The sequence below is a fragment of the Lissotriton helveticus genome, chromosome 1_2, assembly GCF_964261635.1.
Source record: "Lissotriton helveticus chromosome 1_2, aLisHel1.1, whole genome shotgun sequence".
Taxonomy (NCBI): Eukaryota; Metazoa; Chordata; class Amphibia; order Caudata; family Salamandridae; genus Lissotriton; species Lissotriton helveticus.
Genome location: NC_136058.1, coordinates 455,918,603 through 455,935,519, shown reverse-complemented (window position 1 = coordinate 455,935,519; position 16,917 = coordinate 455,918,603). Strand labels below are relative to the sequence as shown.

Genomic DNA, 16,917 nt, shown 5'->3' with positions numbered 1-16,917 from the left:
TGAATTGTTGATATTTGTTGGTGAATTCTCCAGGTGATCAGAATGCTGCTTCCTCTCTGTCATGATCTGTCGTGGTTATCGATTCCTTAAGATCCCCGATGACTGCTGCCGGGGAATTATTGATGGGTATAGACCTTGATGAATGAATGAATGAATATAAATGTTGTAGAGCGCAAACTTAGCCCAGGGGTATTGAGGCGCTATGGAAGGAGGTCAAAGTAAGAGATGTCCAGGGATATCAGGGCTTAGATGTTGGTACAAGTGAAAAGCCAGGTCTTCAAGGCTTTGCGGAAAAGAGAGTGAGTTCCCAGAGTGGCAATAGGGGAGGAAAGTGAATTCCATAAATTGGCCCCTATCAGCGAGAAAGCCCTGCCCCCTCCACCTAGCTTTCCGGACCCCAGGAACAGTTACCAGGTTCTTGCTTGCAGATCTCAAGACCTTGACGGGAAGGTATCTTTGAAACATTTTGTTAATGCCTTCTGAGCCCCTATTGTGGACAGCCTTGTGGACCAGGCAAAGGGCTTTGAACACAATTCTCCTCCCCAACGGGAGCCAGTGCAAGCTTCTGGTGGTAGCTGAGACTGAATTGAATTTGGGGAGACCCATCCCCAGCCTAGAGGCGGCCTTCTGCAACAAGTGGAGTCGATGTAATGACGCAATAGGATAGATTTCTATGCCCACTGGAGTGGTTCTAGGATCTTTCAGAGGGAAGGTTGATTATTCTGATTCGTTCTGAGAGGAGCCTCCATCTTGCTCAGCTGAGCACGTCCTTAGTAGGAATATCCGGAAGCAGAAGTGACGTGTGGCCTGGGCCTTATGAGGGGGGGGGGGTCTCCTCATCCTTTTCTCTTACTGCTGTAGATATTTTCACTGTCTCTTTTCCAATCAATACTACATTTTTGGCCTTTTAAAAGAGGTCTTTAAGCGCAGTCCTGGTAGAACCACGATTGCCGAGGGATCGGATAATAACTATGTTGTCTCTTGGAACCTTTTTATAGTTCGGTCAAAGTTGGATTTGGGACTCCTGATACTTGGTTTTTGTGCCTGTGGTTAGTAGCGGGTGCAGCTATGGTTTTCCTCTTCCAGTCCACATGATTCCAATATCTGTAGAACAGCCAGAAGGGCTGCTTGCAATATTTATTATCATTTTTGCACCAGGTGTTGCTGTATAGCGATTCTGCACTCAAATGTCTCTGAGTCTTTTGGAGTAGGAAGTTGTATCCAGACCGTTCTCCTTTCTTTGGAAATACAAAGTCCTTCTTTTTTGTACAATGCCAGGGAAGGATTACTTGCTAAGTTGTAGGTTGAAATTATAGGTTTGAGTGTGTCCGTACATTTAACCCTCTGGGGCAGATTTACAAGCCCCTTGCGACACATTTACGGCGCCGTTGCTTCACTTCTGTGACCAAGCGGCACCGCAAACAATGCGCCACGTTGTGACACATTTACAATGTGACGCATCTAGGGAGATGCATCATGTTGTAAAGTCCTGCGTCACATGTATGCAGGGTGGGCGTTTCGTCTGAAAAAGCCTTGTAAAATTGACGCAGTGAAATCTACAAGATTTCACTGAGTTACTTTTCAGAGGCCGCTGCGATAAAACCTTACGCCTGTTTGAAGCGGGCATAAGGAGTGGCGCAGCACGTTAGGTATGGGCAGTCCCCGAGGTTGCATCGCGCTTGCGACACAACTCCAGCAATGTGCCACCCTTATGCCATCAGAAGGGGCACTCATCGTTCTATCCCTGAGCCATGGTTTGCTGCATTGTAAATGTGTCGCATCTGTCGTGGCGCAAGGGTAGAATTGCATGTCACATCGGTACTGGCGCATCCCTGCTAATATGCAGGGATGCGCCAGTCCTTGTAAATCTGCCATTCACTCCTTTAAAAGACTGCGCTCAACTTTGAGTCTCTTTACACCATTGTCAAATCTTGATAAAGCTGCAATTGACAGAAGGGATGCGAGGAAAGCTGGTGGGGAGGTGGAAAGAAGATAAAGTGCCTGGTTAGTGAGGGGGGTGAGAATGTGGTAAGAGGTTTGTCTTGCATGTCTCACCCCCTGCTGTGTTAAAAGGATAAACTGCTGAGTGTTTCAACCTTATGAACGAATGGTGCATATTTCTTTTGTTCACCTGTTCCTTTTCATCTCCCGATGCCCATGTTGATTTATTCCTCGAGCTTAAGTGCTCATTTGGCATTTGACTTGAGCGAAAATGATTTGGATATGTGCCATATGTGAAACTGTAACTTGAGTGATTGCCCGCACATCTACAGAGTATTGTGTAAATTTTCTCAGAAGCCATTTCCTCTGAATTCACATTGCATCGGCTGAGAGCGCGGCGGGCGAAGACATGCTGAAGTCATGGGAGGGAGATAGCTGAGGGGAGGGGCAGTTGTGCAGTGGGACCTCCCCCTTCTGCCTGCTTATAAAAGAAGAGCATCTGCGGCGGTGCCGTGCACTGTGCAGAGGGTCCTTGGAGGACAGACTGAGGCCCCTGGACCTGCAGACACCTCTTCAGACTCCAGGTAAGGGAGAGCAATGTCTGTACCTGCAGAGACCTCTTCAGACTCCAGGTAAGGGACAGCCATGTCTGTACCTGCAGAGACCTCTTCATACTCCAGGTAAGGGACAGCCATGTCTGTACCTACAGTGACCTCTTCAGACTCCAGGTAAGGGACAGCCTTGTCTGTACCTGCAGAGACCTCTTCAGACTCCGGGTAAGGGACAGCCATGTCTGTACCTACAGTGACCTCTTCAGACTCCAGGTAAGGGACAGCCATGTCTGTACCTGCAGAGACTTCTTCAGACTCCAGGTAAGGGACAGCCTTGTCTGTACCTGCAGAGACCTCTTCAGACTCCAGGTAAGGGACAGCCATGTCTGTACCTGCAGAGACCTCTTGAGACTCCAGGTAAGGGACAGCCATGTCTGTACCTGCAGAGACCTCTTGAGACTCCAGGTAAGGGACAGCCATGTCTGTACCTGCAGAGACCTCTTCAGACTCCGGGTAAGGGACAGCCATGTCTGTACCTGCAGAGACCTCTTCAGACTCCAGGTAAGGGACAGCCATGTCTGTACCTGCAGAGACCTCTTCACACACAAGGTAAGGGACAGCCATGTCTGTACCTGCAGAGACCTCTTCAGACTCCAGGTAAGGGACAGCAATGTCTGTACCTGCAGAGACCTCTTCAGACTCCAGGTAAGGGACAGCCACGCCTGTACCTGCAGAGACCTCTTCAGACTCCCGGTAAGGGACAGCCATGCCTGTACCTGCAGAGACCTCTTCAGACTCCCGGTAAGGGACAGCCATGTCTGTACCTGCAGAGACCTCTTCAGACTCCAGGTAAGGGACAGCCATGTCTGTACCTGCAGAGACCTCTTCAGACTCCAGGTAAGGGACAGCCATGTCTGTACCTGCAGAGACCTCTTCAGACTCCCGGTAAGGGACAGCCATGTCTGTACCTGCAGAGACCTCTTCAGACTCCAGGTAAGGGACAGCCACGCCTGTACCTGCAGAGACCTCTTCAGACTCCCGGTAAGGGACAGCCATGTCTGTACCTGCAGAGACCTCTTCATACTCCAGGTAAGGGACAGCCATGTCTGTACCTACAGTGACCTCTTCAGACTCCAGGTAAGGGACAGCCTTGTCTGTACCTGCAGAGACCTCTTCAGACTCGGGTAAGGGACAGCCATGCCTGTACCTGCATAGACTTCTTCAGACTCCAGGTAAGGGACAGCCATGTCTGTACCTGCAGAGACTTCTTCAGACTCCAGGTAAGGGACAGCCTTGTCTGTACCTGCAGAGACCTCTTCAGACTCCAGGTAAGGGACAGCCATGTCTGTACCTGCAGAGACCTCTTGAGACTCCAGGTAAGGGACAGCCATGTCTGTACCTGCAGAGACCTCTTGAGACTCCAGGTAAGGGACAGCCATGTCTGTACCTGCAGAGACCTCTTCAGACTCCGGGTAAGGGACAGCCATGTCTGTACCTGCAGAGACCTCTTCAGACTCCAGGTAAGGGACAGCCATGTCTGTACCTGCAGAGACCTCTTCAGACTCCAGGTAAGGGACAGCCACGCCTGTACCTGCAGAGACCTCTTCAGACTCCCGGTAAGGGACAGCCATGCCTGTACCTGCAGAGACCTCTTCAGACTCCCGGTAAGGGACAGCCATGTCTGTACCTGCAGAGACCTCTTCAGACTCCAGGTAAGGGACAGCCATGTCTGTACCTGCAGAGACCTCTTCAGACTCCAGGTAAAGGACAGCCATGTCTGTACCTGCAGAGACCTCTTCAGACTCCCGGTAAGGGACAGCCATGTCTGTACCTGCAGAGACCTCTTCAGACTCCAGGTAAGGGACAGCCACGCATGTACCTGCAGAGACCTCTTCAGACTCCCGGTAAGGGACAGCCATGTCTGTACCTGCAGAGACCTCTTCAGACTCCAGGTAAGGGACAGCCATGTCTGGACCTGCAGAGACCTCTTCAGACTCCAGGTAAGGGACAGCCATGTCTGTACCTGCAGAGACCCCTTCAGACTCCAGGTAAGGGACAGCCACATCTGTACCTGCAGAGACCTCTTCAGACTCCAGGTAAGGAACAGCCATGCCTGTACCTGCAGAGACCTCTTCAGACTCCCGGTAAGGGACAGCCATGTCTGTACCTGCAGAGACCTCTTCAGACTCCGGGTAAGGGACAGCTATGTCTGTACCTGAAGAGACCTCTCCAGACTCCGGGTAAGGGACAGCTATGTCTGTACCTGAAGAGACCTCTCCAGACTCCAAGTAAGGGACAGCCATGTCTGTACCTGCAGAGACCTCTTCAGACTCCAGGTAAGGGACAGCCATGTCTGTACCTGCAGAGACCTCTTCAGACTCCAGGTAAGGGACAGCCATGTCTGTACCTGCAGAGACCTCTTCAGACTCCAGGTAAGGGACAGCCATGTCTGGACCTGCAGAGACCTCTTCAGACTCCAGGTAAGGGACAGCCATGTCTGTACCTGCAGAGACCCCTTCAGACTCCAGGTAAGGGACAGCCACATCTGTACCTGCAGAGACCTCTTCAGACTCCGGGTAAGGGACAGCCATGTCTGTAACTGCAGAGACCTCCTCAGATGCCAGGTAAGGGACAGCCATGTCTGTACCTGCAGAGACCCCCTCAGACTTCAGGTAAGGGACAGCCACGTCTGTGCCTGCAGAGACCTCTTCAGACTCCAGGTAAGGGGCAGACATGCCTGTACCTGCAGAGACCGCTTCAGACTCCTGGTAAGGGACAGCCATGCCTGTACCTGCAGTGACCTCTTGAGACTCCAGGTAAGGGACAGTCATGTCTGTACCTGCAGAGACCTCTTCAGACTCCAGGTGAGGGACAGCCATGCCTGTACCTGCAGAGACCTCTTCAGACACCAGGTAAGGGGCAGCCATGTCTGTACCTGCAGAGACCTCTTCAGACTCCAGGTAAGGGACAGCCATGTCTGTACCTGCAGAGATCCCTTCAGACTCCAGGTAAGGGACAGCCATGTCTGTACCTGCAGAGATCCCTTCAGACTCCAGGTGAGGGACAGTCATGCCTGTACCTGCAGAGACCTCTTCAGACACCAGGTAAGGGGCAGCCATGTCTGTACCTGCAGGGACCCCTTCAGACTCCAGGTAAGGGACAGCCATGTCTGTACCTGCAGAGATCCCTTCAGACTCCAGGTAAGGGACAGCCATGTCTGTACCTGCAGTGACCGCTTCAGACTCCAGGTAAGGGACAGCCATGTCTGTACCTGCAGAGACCTCTTCAGACTCCAGGTAAGGGACAGCCATGTCTGTACCTGCAGAGACCTCTTCAGACTCCAGGTAAGGGGCAGCCATGTCTGTACCTGCAGAGACCTCTTCAGACTTGAGGTAAGGGACAGCCATGTCTGTACCTGCAGAGACCTCTTCAGACTCCTGGTAAGGGACAGCCATGTCTGTACCTGCAGAGACCTCATCAGACACCAGGTAAGGGGCAGCCATGTCTGTACCTGCAGAGACCTCTTCAGACTCCAGGTAAGGGACAGCCATGTCTGTACCTGCAGAGACCTCTTCAGACTCCAGATAAGGGACAGCCATGTCTGTACCTGCAGAGACCTCTTCAGACTCCAGGTAAGGGACAGCCATGTCTGTACCTGTAGAGACCTCTTCAGCCTCCGGGTAAGGGGCAGCCATGTCTGTACCTGCTGTGACCTCTTCAGACTCCAGGTAAGGGACAGCCATGTCTGTACCTGCAGAGACCTCTTCATACTCCAGGTAAGGACAGCCATGTCTGTACCTGCAGAGACCTCTTCAGACTCCAGGTAAGGGACAGCCATGTCTGTACCTGCAGAGACCTCTTCAGACTCCAGGTAAGGGACAGCCATGTCTGTACCTGCAGAGACCTCTTCATACTCCAGGTAAGGGACAGCCATGTCTGTACCTGTAGCTACCTCTTCAGACGCCAGGTAAGGGACAGCCATGTCTGTACCTGCAGAGACCTCTTCAGACACCAGCTAAGGGACAGCCATGCCTGTACCTGCAGAGACCTCTTCAAACTCCAGGTAAGGGACAGCCATGTCTGTACCTGAAGAGACCTCTTCAGACGCCAGGTAAGGGACAGCCATGTCTGTACCTGCAGAGACCTCTTCAGACTCCAGGTAAGGGACAGCCATGTCTGTACCTGCAGAGACCTCTTCAGACGCCAGGTAAGGGACAGCCATGTCTGTACCTGCAGAGACCTCTACAGACTCCAGGTAAGGGACAGTCATGCCTGTATCTGCATAGACTTCTTCAGACTCCAGGTAAGGGACAGCCATGTCTAACTGCAGAGACCTCCTCAGATGCCAGGTAAGGGACAGCCATGTCTGTACCTGCAGAGACCCCCTCAGACTCCAGGTAAGGGACAGCCACGTCTGTGCCTGCAGAGACCTCTTCAGACTCCAGGTAAGGGGCAGACATGCCTGTACCTGCAGAGACCTCTTTAGACTCCAGGTAAGGGACAGCCATGCCTGTACCTGCAGAGACCTCTTGAGACTCCAGGTAAGGGACAGCCATGCCTGTACCTGCAGAGACCTCTTCATACTCCAGGTAAGGGACAGCCATGTCTGTACCTGCAGTGACCGCTTCAGACTCCAGGTAAGGGACAGCCATGTCTGTACCTGCAGAGACCTCTTCAGACTCCAGGTAAGGGACAGCCATGTCTGTACCTGCAGTGACCTCTTGAGACTCCAGGTAAGGGACAGTCATGCCTGTACCTGCAGTGACCTCTTGAGACTCCAGGTAAGGGACAGCCATGCCTGTACATGCAGAGACCTCTTCATACTCCAGGTAAGGGACAGCCATGTCTGTACCTGCAGTGACCGCTTCAGACTCCAGGTAAGGGACAGCCATGTCTGTACCTGCAGAGACATCTTCAGACTCCAGGTAAGGGACAGCCATGTCTGTACCTGTAGCGACCTCTTCAGACTCCAGGTAAGGGACAGCCATGTCTGTACCTGCAGAGACCTCTTCAGAGGCCAGGTAAGGGACAGCCATGTCTGTACCTGCAGAGACCTCTTCAGACTCCAGGTAAGGGACAGCCATGTCTGTACCTGCAGAGACCTCTTCAGACCCAGGTAAGGGACAGCCATGTCTGTACCTGCAGAGACCTCTTCAGACTCCAGGTAAGGGACAGCTATGCCTGTACCTGCAGAGACTTCTTCAGACTCCAGGTAAGGGACAGCCATGTATGTACCTGTTGTGACCTCTTCAGACTCCAGGTAAGGGACAGCCATGTCTGTACCTGTAGCGACCTCTTCAGACGCCAGGTAAGGGACAGCCATGTCTGTACCTACAGAGACCTCTTCAAACTCCAGGTAAGGGACAGCCATGTATGTACCTGTAGCGACCTCTTCAGACTCCAGGTAAGGGACAGCCATGTCTGTACCTGCAGAGACCTCTCCAGACGCCAGGTAAGGGACAGCCATGTCTGTACCTGAAGAGACCTCTTCCGACGCCAGGTAAGGGACAGCCATGTCTGTACCTGAAGAGACCTCTTCAGACTCCAGGTAAGGGACAGCCATGTCTGTACCTGCAGGGACCTCTTCAGACCCAGGTAAGGGACAGCCATGTCTGTACCTGCAGAGACCTCTTCAGACACCAGGTAAGGTGCAGCCATGTCTGTACCTGCAGAGACCTCTTCAGACACCAGGTAAGGGGCAGCCATGTCTGTACCTGCTGTGACCTCTTCATACTCCAGGTAAGGGACAGCCATGTCTGTACCTGCAGAGACCTCTTCAGACTCCAGATAAGGGACAGCCATGTCTGTACCTGCAGAGACCTCTTCAGACTGCAGGTAAGGGACAGCCATGTCTGTACCTGCAGAGACCTCTTCAGACCCAGGTAAGGGACAGCCATGTCTGTACCTGCAGAGACCTCTTCAGACTCCAGGTAAGGGACAGCCATGTCTGTACCTGCAGAGACGTCTTCAGACTCCAGGTAAGGGACAGTCATGCCTGTATCTGCATAGACTTCTTCAGACTCCAGGTAAGGGACAGCCATGTCTGTACCTGCAGAGACCTCTTCAGACTCCAGGTAAGGGACAGCCATGTCTGTACCTGTAGCGACCTCTTCAGACTCCAGGTAAGGGACAGCCATGTCTGTACCTGCAGAGACCTCTTCAGACACCAGGTAAGGGACAGCCATGTCTGTACCTGTAGCGACCTCTTCAGACTCCAGGTAAGGGACAGCCATGTCTGTACCTGCAGAGACCTCTTCAGACTCCAGGTAAGGGACAGCCATGTCTGTACCTGCAGAGACCTCTTCAGACCCAGGTAAGGGACAGCCATGTCTGTACCTGCAGAGACCTCTTCAGACGCGAGGTAAGGGACAGCCATGTCTGTACCTGCAGAGAACTCTTCAGACTCCAGGTAAGGGACAGCCATGTCTGTACCTGCAGAGACCTCTTCAGACCCAGGTAAGGGACAGCCATGTCTGTACCTGCAGAGACCTCTTGAGACTCCAGGTAAGGGACAGCCATGTCTGTACCTGCAGAGACCTCTACAGACGCCAGGTAAGGGACAGCCATGTCTGTACCTGCAGAGACCTCTACAGACGCCAGGTAAGGGACAGCCATGTCTGTACCTGCAGAGACCTCTTCAGACTCCGGGTAAGGGACAGCCATGTCTGTACCTGCAGAGACCTCTACAGACGCCAGGTAAGGGACAGCCATGTCTGTACCTGCAGAGACCTCTACAGACGCCAGGTAAGGGACAGCCATGTCTGTACCTGCAGAGACCTCTTCAGACTCCAGGTAAGGGACAGCCATGTCTGTACCTGCAGGGACCTCTTCAGACGTCAGGTGAGGGACAGCCATGTCTGTATCTGCAGAGACCTCTTCAGACACCAGGTAAGGGTGAGCCATGTCTGTACCTGCAGAGACCCCTTCAGACTCCAGGTAAGGGACAGCCATGTCTGTACCTGCAGAGACCTCTTCAGACTCCAGGTAAAGGACAGCCATGTCTGTACCTGCAGAGACCTCTTCAGACTCCAGGTAAAGGACAGCCATGTCTGTACCTGCAGAGACCTCTTCAGACTCCAGGTAAAGGACAGCCATGTCTGTACCTGCTGTGACCTCTTCAGACTCCAGGTAAGGGAAAGCCATGTCTGTACCTGCAGAGACCTGTTCAGACTCCAGGTAAGGGACAGCCATGTCTGTACCTGCAGAGACCTCTTCAGACTCCAGGTAAGGGACAGCCATGCCTGTACCTGCAGAGACTTCTTCAGACGCCAGGTAAGGGACAGCCATGCCTGTACCTGCAGAGACTTCTTCAGACTCCAGGTAAGGGACAGCCATGTCTGTACCTGCAGAGACCTCTTCAGACTCCAGGCAAGGGACAGCCATGTCTGTACCTGCAGAGACCTCTTCAGACTCCAGGTAAGGGACAGCCATGCCTGTACCTGCAGAGACCTCTTCAGACTCCAGGTAAGGGACAGCCATGCCTGTACCTGCAGAGACCTCTTCAGACTCCTGGTGGGGGACAGCCATGTCTGTACCTGCAGAGACCTATTCAGACTCCTGGTGGGGGACAGCCATGTCTGTACCTGCAGTGACCTCTTCAGACTCCAGGTAAGGGACAGCCATGTCTGTACCTGCAGAGACCTCTTCAGACTCCAGGTGAGGGACAGTCATGTCTGTACCTGCAGAGACCTCTTTAGACTCCATGTAAGGGACAGCCATGTCTGTACCTGCAGAGACCTCTACAGACTCCGGGTAAGGGACAGCCATGTCTGTACCTGCAGAGACCTCTTCAGACTCCAGGTAAGGGACAGCCATGTCTGTACCTGCAGAGACTTCTTCAGACTCCAGGTAAGGGACAGCCATGTCTGTACCTGCAGAGACCTCTTCAGACTCCAGGTAAGGGACAGCCATGTCTGTACCTGCAGAGACCTCTTCATACTCCAGGGAAGGGACAGCCATGTCTGTACCTGCAGAGACCTCTTCAGACTCCAGGTAAGGATCAGCCATGTCTGTACCTGCAGAGACCTCTTCAGACTCCAGGTAAGGGACAGCCATGCCTGTACCTGCAGAGACTTCTTCAGACGCCAGGTAAGGGACAGCCATGCCTGTACCTGCAGAGACTTCTTCAGACTCCAGGTAAGGGACAGCCATGTCTGTACCTGCAGAGACCTCTTCAGACTCCAGGTAAGGATCAGCCATGTCTGTACCTGCAGAGACCTCTTCAGACTCCAGGTAAGGGACAGCCATGTCTGTACCTGCAGAGACCTCTTCAGACACCAGGTAAGGGGCAGCCATGTCTGTACCTGCAGGGACCCCTTCAGACTCCAGGTAAGGGACAGCCATGTCTGTACCTGCAGAGATCCCTTCAGACTCCAGGTAAGGGACAGCCATGTCTGTACCTGCAGAGACCTCTTCAGACTCCAGGTAAGGGACAGCCATGTCTGTACCTGCAGAGACCTCTTCAGACTCCAGGTAAGGGACAGCCATGCCTGTACCTGCAGAGACCTCTTCAGACTCCAGGTAAGGGACAGCCATGCCTGTACCTGCAGAGACCTCTTCAGACTCCTGGTGGGGGACAGCCATGTCTGTACCTGCAGAGACCTATTCAGACTCCTGGTGGGGGACAGCCATGTCTGTACCTGCAGTGACCTCTTCAGACTCCAGGTAAGGGACAGCCATGTCTGTACCTGCAGAGACCTCTTCAGACTCCAGGTGAGGGACAGTCATGTCTGTACCTGCAGAGACCTCTTTAGACTCCATGTAAGGGACAGCCATGTCTGTACCTGCAGAGACCTCTACAGACTCCGGGTAAGGGATAGCCATGTCTGTACCTGCAGAGACCTCTTCAGACTCCAGGTAAGGGACAGCCATGTCTGTACCTGCAGAGACTTCTTCAGACTCCAGGTAAGGGACAGCCATGTCTGTACCTGCAGAAACTTCTTCAGACTCCAGGTAAGGGACAGCCATGTCTGTACCTGCAGAGACCTCTTCATACTCCATGTAAGGGACAGCCATGTATGTACCTGCTGTGACCTCTTCAGACTCCAGGTAAGGGACAGCCATGTCTGTACCTGTAGCGACCTCTTCAGACGCCAGGTAAGGGACAGCCATGTCTGTACCTGCAGAGACCTCTTCAAACTCCAGGTAAGGGACAGCCATGTATGTACCTGTAGCGACCTCTTCAGACTCCAGGTAAGGGACAGCCATGTCTGTACCTGCAGAGACCTCTTCAGACGCCAGGTAAGGGACAGCCATGTCTGTACCTGAAGAGACCTCTTCCGACGCCAGGTAAGGGACAGCCATGTCTGTACCTGAAGAGACCTCTTCAGACTCCAGGTAAGGGACAGCCATGTCTGTACCTGCAGGGACCTCTTCAGACCCAGGTAAGGGACAGCCATGTCTGTACCTGCAGAGACCTCTTCAGACACCAGGTAAGGTGCAGCCATGTCTGTACCTGCAGAGACCTCTTCAGACACCAGGTAAGGGGCAGCCATGTCTGTACCTGCTGTGACCTCTTCATACTCCAGGTAAGGGACAGCCATTTCTGTACCTGCAGAGACCTCTTCAGACTCCAGATAAGGGACAGCCATGTCTGTACCTGCAGAGACCTCTTCAGACTGCAGGTAAGGGACAGCCATGTCTGTACCTGCAGAGACCTCTTCAGACCCAGGTAAGGGACAGCCATGTCTGTACCTGCAGAGACCTCTTCAGACTCCAGGTAAGGGACAGCCATGTCTGTACCTGCAGAGACGTCTTCAGACTCCAGGTAAGGGACAGTCATGCCTGTATCTGCATAGACTTCTTCAGACTCCAGGTAAGGGACAGCCATGTCTGTACCTGCAGAGACCTCTTCAGACTCCAGGTAAGGGACAGCCATGTCTGTACCTGTAGCGACCTCTTCAGACTCCAGGTAAGGGACAGCCATGTCTGTACCTGCAGAGACCTCTTCAGACACCAGGTAAGGGACAGCCATGTCTGTACCTGTAGCGACCTCTTCAGACTCCAGGTAAGGGACAGCCATGTCTGTACCTGCAGAGACCTCTTCAGACTCCAGGTAAGGGACAGCCATGTCTGTACCTGCAGAGACCTCTTCAGACCCAGGTAAGGGACAGCCATGTCTGTACCTGCAGAGACCTCTTCAGACGCGAGGTAAGGGACAGCCATGTCTGTACCTGCAGAGAACTCTTCAGACTCCAGGTAAGGGACAGCCATGTCTGTACCTGCAGAGACCTCTTCAGACCCAGGTAAGGGACAGCCATGTCTGTACCTGCAGAGACCTCTTGAGACTCCAGGTAAGGGACAGCCATGTCTGTACCTGCAGAGACCTCTACAGACGCCAGGTAAGGGACAGCCATGTCTGTACCTGCAGAGACCTCTACAGACGCCAGGTAAGGGACAGCCATGTCTGTACCTGCAGAGACCTCTTCAGACTCCGGGTAAGGGACAGCCATGTCTGTACCTGCAGAGACCTCTACAGACGCCAGGTAAGGGACAGCCATGTCTGTACCTGCAGAGACCTCTACAGACGCCAGGTAAGGGACAGCCATGTCTGTACCTGCAGAGACCTCTTCAGACTCCAGGTAAGGGACAGCCATGTCTGTACCTGCAGGGACCTCTTCAGACGTCAGGTGAGGGACAGCCATGTCTGTATCTGCAGAGACCTCTTCAGACACCAGGTAAGGGTGAGCCATGTCTGTACCTGCAGAGACCCCTTCAGACTCCAGGTAAGGGACAGCCATGTCTGTACCTGCAGAGACCTCTTCAGACTCCAGGTAAAGGACAGCCATGTCTGTACCTGCAGAGACCTCTTCAGACTCCAGGTAAAGGACAGCCATGCCTGTACCTGCAGGGACCTCTTCAGACTCCAGGTAAGGGACAGCCATGTCTGTACCTGCAGGGACCCCTTCAGACTCCAGGTAAGGGACAGCCATGTCTGTACCTGCAGAGACCTCTTCAGACTCCAGGTAAAGGACAGCCATGTCTGTACCTGCTGTGACCTCTGCAGACTCCAGGTAAGGGGCAGCCATGTCTGTACCTGCAGTGACCTCTTCAGACTCCAGGTAAGGGAAAGCCATGTCTGTACCTGCAGAGACCTGTTCAGACTCCAGGTAAGGGACAGCCATGTCTGTACCTGCAGAGACCTCTTCAGACTCCAGGTAAGGGACAGCCATGCCTGTACCTGCAGAGACTTCTTCAGACGCCAGGTAAGGGACAGCCATGCCTGTACCTGCAGAGACTTCTTCAGACTCCAGGTAAGGGACAGCCATGTCTGTACCTGCAGAGACCTCTTCAGACTCCAGGCAAGGGACAGCCATGTCTGTACCTGCAGAGACCTCTTCAGACTCCAGGTAAGGGACAGCCATGCCTGTACCTGCAGAGACCTCTTCAGACTCCAGGTAAGGGACAGCCATGCCTGTACCTGCAGAGACCTCTTCAGACTCCTGGTGGGGGACAGCCATGTCTGTACCTGCAGAGACCTATTCAGACTCCTGGTGGGGGACAGCCATGTCTGTACCTGCAGTGACCTCTTCAGACTCCAGGTAAGGGACAGCCATGTCTGTACCTGCAGAGACCTCTTCAGACTCCAGGTGAGGGACAGTCATGTCTGTACCTGCAGAGACCTCTTTAGACTCCATGTAAGGGACAGCCATGTCTGTACCTGCAGAGACCTCTACAGACTCCGGGTAAGGGACAGCCATGTCTGTACCTGCAGAGACCTCTTCAGACTCCAGGTAAGGGACAGCCATGTCTGTACCTGCAGAGACTTCTTCAGACTCCAGGTAAGGGACAGCCATGTCTGTACCTGCAGAGACCTCTTCAGACTCCAGGTAAGGGACAGCCATGTCTGTACCTGCAGAGACCTCTTCATACTCCAGGGAAGGGACAGCTATGTCTGTACCTGCAGAGACCTCTTCAGACTCCAGGTAAGGAACAGCCATGTCTGTACCTGCAGAGACCTCTTCAGACTCCAGGTAAGGGACAGCCATGTCTGTACCTGCAGAGACCTCTTCAGACACCAGGTAAGGGGCAGCCATGTCTGTACCTGCAGGGACCCCTTCAGACTCCAGGTAAGGGACAGCCATGTCTGTACCTGCAGAGATCCCTTCAGACTCCAGGTAAGGGACAGCCATGTCTGTACCTGCAGAGACCTCTTCAGACTCCAGGTAAGGGACAGCCATGTCTGTACCTGCAGAGACCTCTTCAGACTCCAGGTAAGGGACAGCCATGTCTGTACCTGCAGAGACCTCTTCAGACACCAGGTAAGGGGCAGCCATGTCTGTACCTGCAGGGACCCCTTCAGACTCCAGGTAAGGGACAGCCATGTCTGTACCTGCAGAGATCCCTTCAGGCTCCAGGTAAGGGACAGCCATGTCTGTACCTTTAGAGACCTCTTCAGACTCCAGGTAAGGGACAGCCATGTCTGTACCTGCAGAGACCTCTTCAGACACCAGGTAAGGGGCAGCCATGTCTGTACCTGCAGGGACCCCTTCAGACTCCAGGTAAGGGACAGCCATGTCTGTACCTGCAGAGATCCCTTCAGACTCCAGGTAAGGGACAGCCATGTCTGTACCTGCAGAGACCTCTTCAGACTCCAGGTAAGGGACAGCCATGTCTGTACCTGCAGAGACCTCTTCAGACTCCAGGTAAGGGACAGCCATGTCTGTACCTGCAGAGGGTATATGGTCAAAATATCGAATCCAAAATATAGAATGGACAAAATATCGAATGGACAGAATATAGACATCAAAACTATTGTTTTTAAGGTAAGTAATGTAATATCGATTTCAAAAATACAGAAAGTCAAAATATTGAAGTACATAATATAGGTTATTAAAAATATCGAATTTTTAATAATATCGAATTTTTTAAAGTGTTTTGTATGTTAGTATATGTGTGAAAAGTGTATATATTTTTTTAATTTATTTTAAGTAATTCATTTTATGTTATTTAATTTTTGCCTACTTTAACTCTGTAGCGGGTTGTGGGTTTATAGAGGAATAGGGTGGGAAGTAATTGAATTATGATTAATTAAATATGTGAATTTGTTTATTGGTATTTATTTTGAATAAATTGTTAATTAATTTTTAATTGGTAAATAATGAATTCTTAATTGATATTTAATTTGTAATAATTGATAATCATTTGAATAATATTAATGTATTTTCTGTAGCGTGTGGTGGGTTTATAGGGGAATAGGGTGGGAGGTAATTTAATTATAATTATTTAAATATTTTAATTCATGTATTGGTATTTATTTTGAATAATTTGGTAATTCATTTTTAATTGGTAATTAATTAATTCTTAATGGATAATTCATTTTTAATAATTGATTAATTGATAATTATGTGAATAATATTAATTTATTTTCTGCAGCGGGTTGTGGGTTTATAGGGGAATAGGGTGGGAAGTAATTTAATTATAATTAATTGAATAGGTTAATGTATTTATTGGTATTCATTTTGAATAAATTGTTAATTAATTTTTAATTGGTAATTAATTAATTCTTAATTGGTGAATATTTTTATTAATTGATTAATTGATAATTATGTGAATTATATTAATTTATTTTCACTAGAGTGGGAATAGTAACATTTACCCCTATGCTATCCAACGCTTTCCCTACTGTTGCACTCACTGGAGTGGGAATTGTAATTTGTACCCCTACGCTATCCAACGCTTTCCCTACTGTTGCACTCACTGGAGTGGGAATTGTAATTTGTACCCCTACGCTATCCAACGCTTTCCCTACTGTTGCACTCTCTGGAGTGGGAATAGTCATTTTTACCCCATACGCTATCCAACGCTTTCCATACTGTTGCACTCTCTGGAGTGGGAATAGTAATATTTACCCCTACGCTATCCAACGCCTTCCCACCTGTTGCACTCTCTGGAGTGGGAATAGTAATTTTTACCCCTACGCTATCCAACGCTTTCTCTACTGTTGCACTCTCTGGAGTGGGAATAGTAATTTTTACCCCTACGCTATCCAACGTTTTCCCTACTGTTGCACTCTCTGGAGTGGGAATAGTAATTTTTACCCCTATGCTATCCAACGCTTTCCCTGCTGTTGCACTCTCTGGAGTGGGAATAGTAATTTTTACCCCTACGCTATCCAACGCTTTCCCTACTGTTGCACTCACTGGAGTGGGAATAATAATTTTTACCCCTACGCTATCCAACGCTTTCCCTACTGTTGCACTCTCTGGAGTGGGAATAGTACTTTTTACCCCTACACTATCCAACGCTTTCCCTACTGTTGCACTCTCTGGAGTGGGAATAGTAATTTTTACCCCTACGCTATCCAACGCCTTCCCACCTGTTGCACTCTCTGGAGTGGGAATAGTAATTTTTAACCCTAAGCTATCCAACGCTGTCCCTACTGTCGCACTATCTGGAGTGGGAATAGTAATTTTTACCCCTACGC

At 51.3% G+C, this 16,917-nt stretch overlaps 2 protein-coding genes across 6 annotated transcripts in view; one reads left to right on the top strand and one right to left on the bottom strand.

The window, feature by feature from the left end:
- Positions 1–16,917, bottom strand: part of LOC144807723 (uncharacterized) — a 1,505,442-nt gene that overhangs the window by 1,065,302 nt on the left and 423,223 nt on the right. The gene's annotated exons all lie outside the window — the stretch shown is intronic.
- The window catches only part of LOC144808027 (uncharacterized), a 79,837-nt gene continuing 65,396 nt past the window's right edge, over positions 2,477–16,917 (top strand). The window contains exon 1 of the mRNA XM_078673589.1: positions 2,477–2,525. The gene's annotated coding sequence lies outside the window, so the exon portion shown is untranslated. The remainder of the gene's footprint in view (positions 2,526–16,917) is intronic.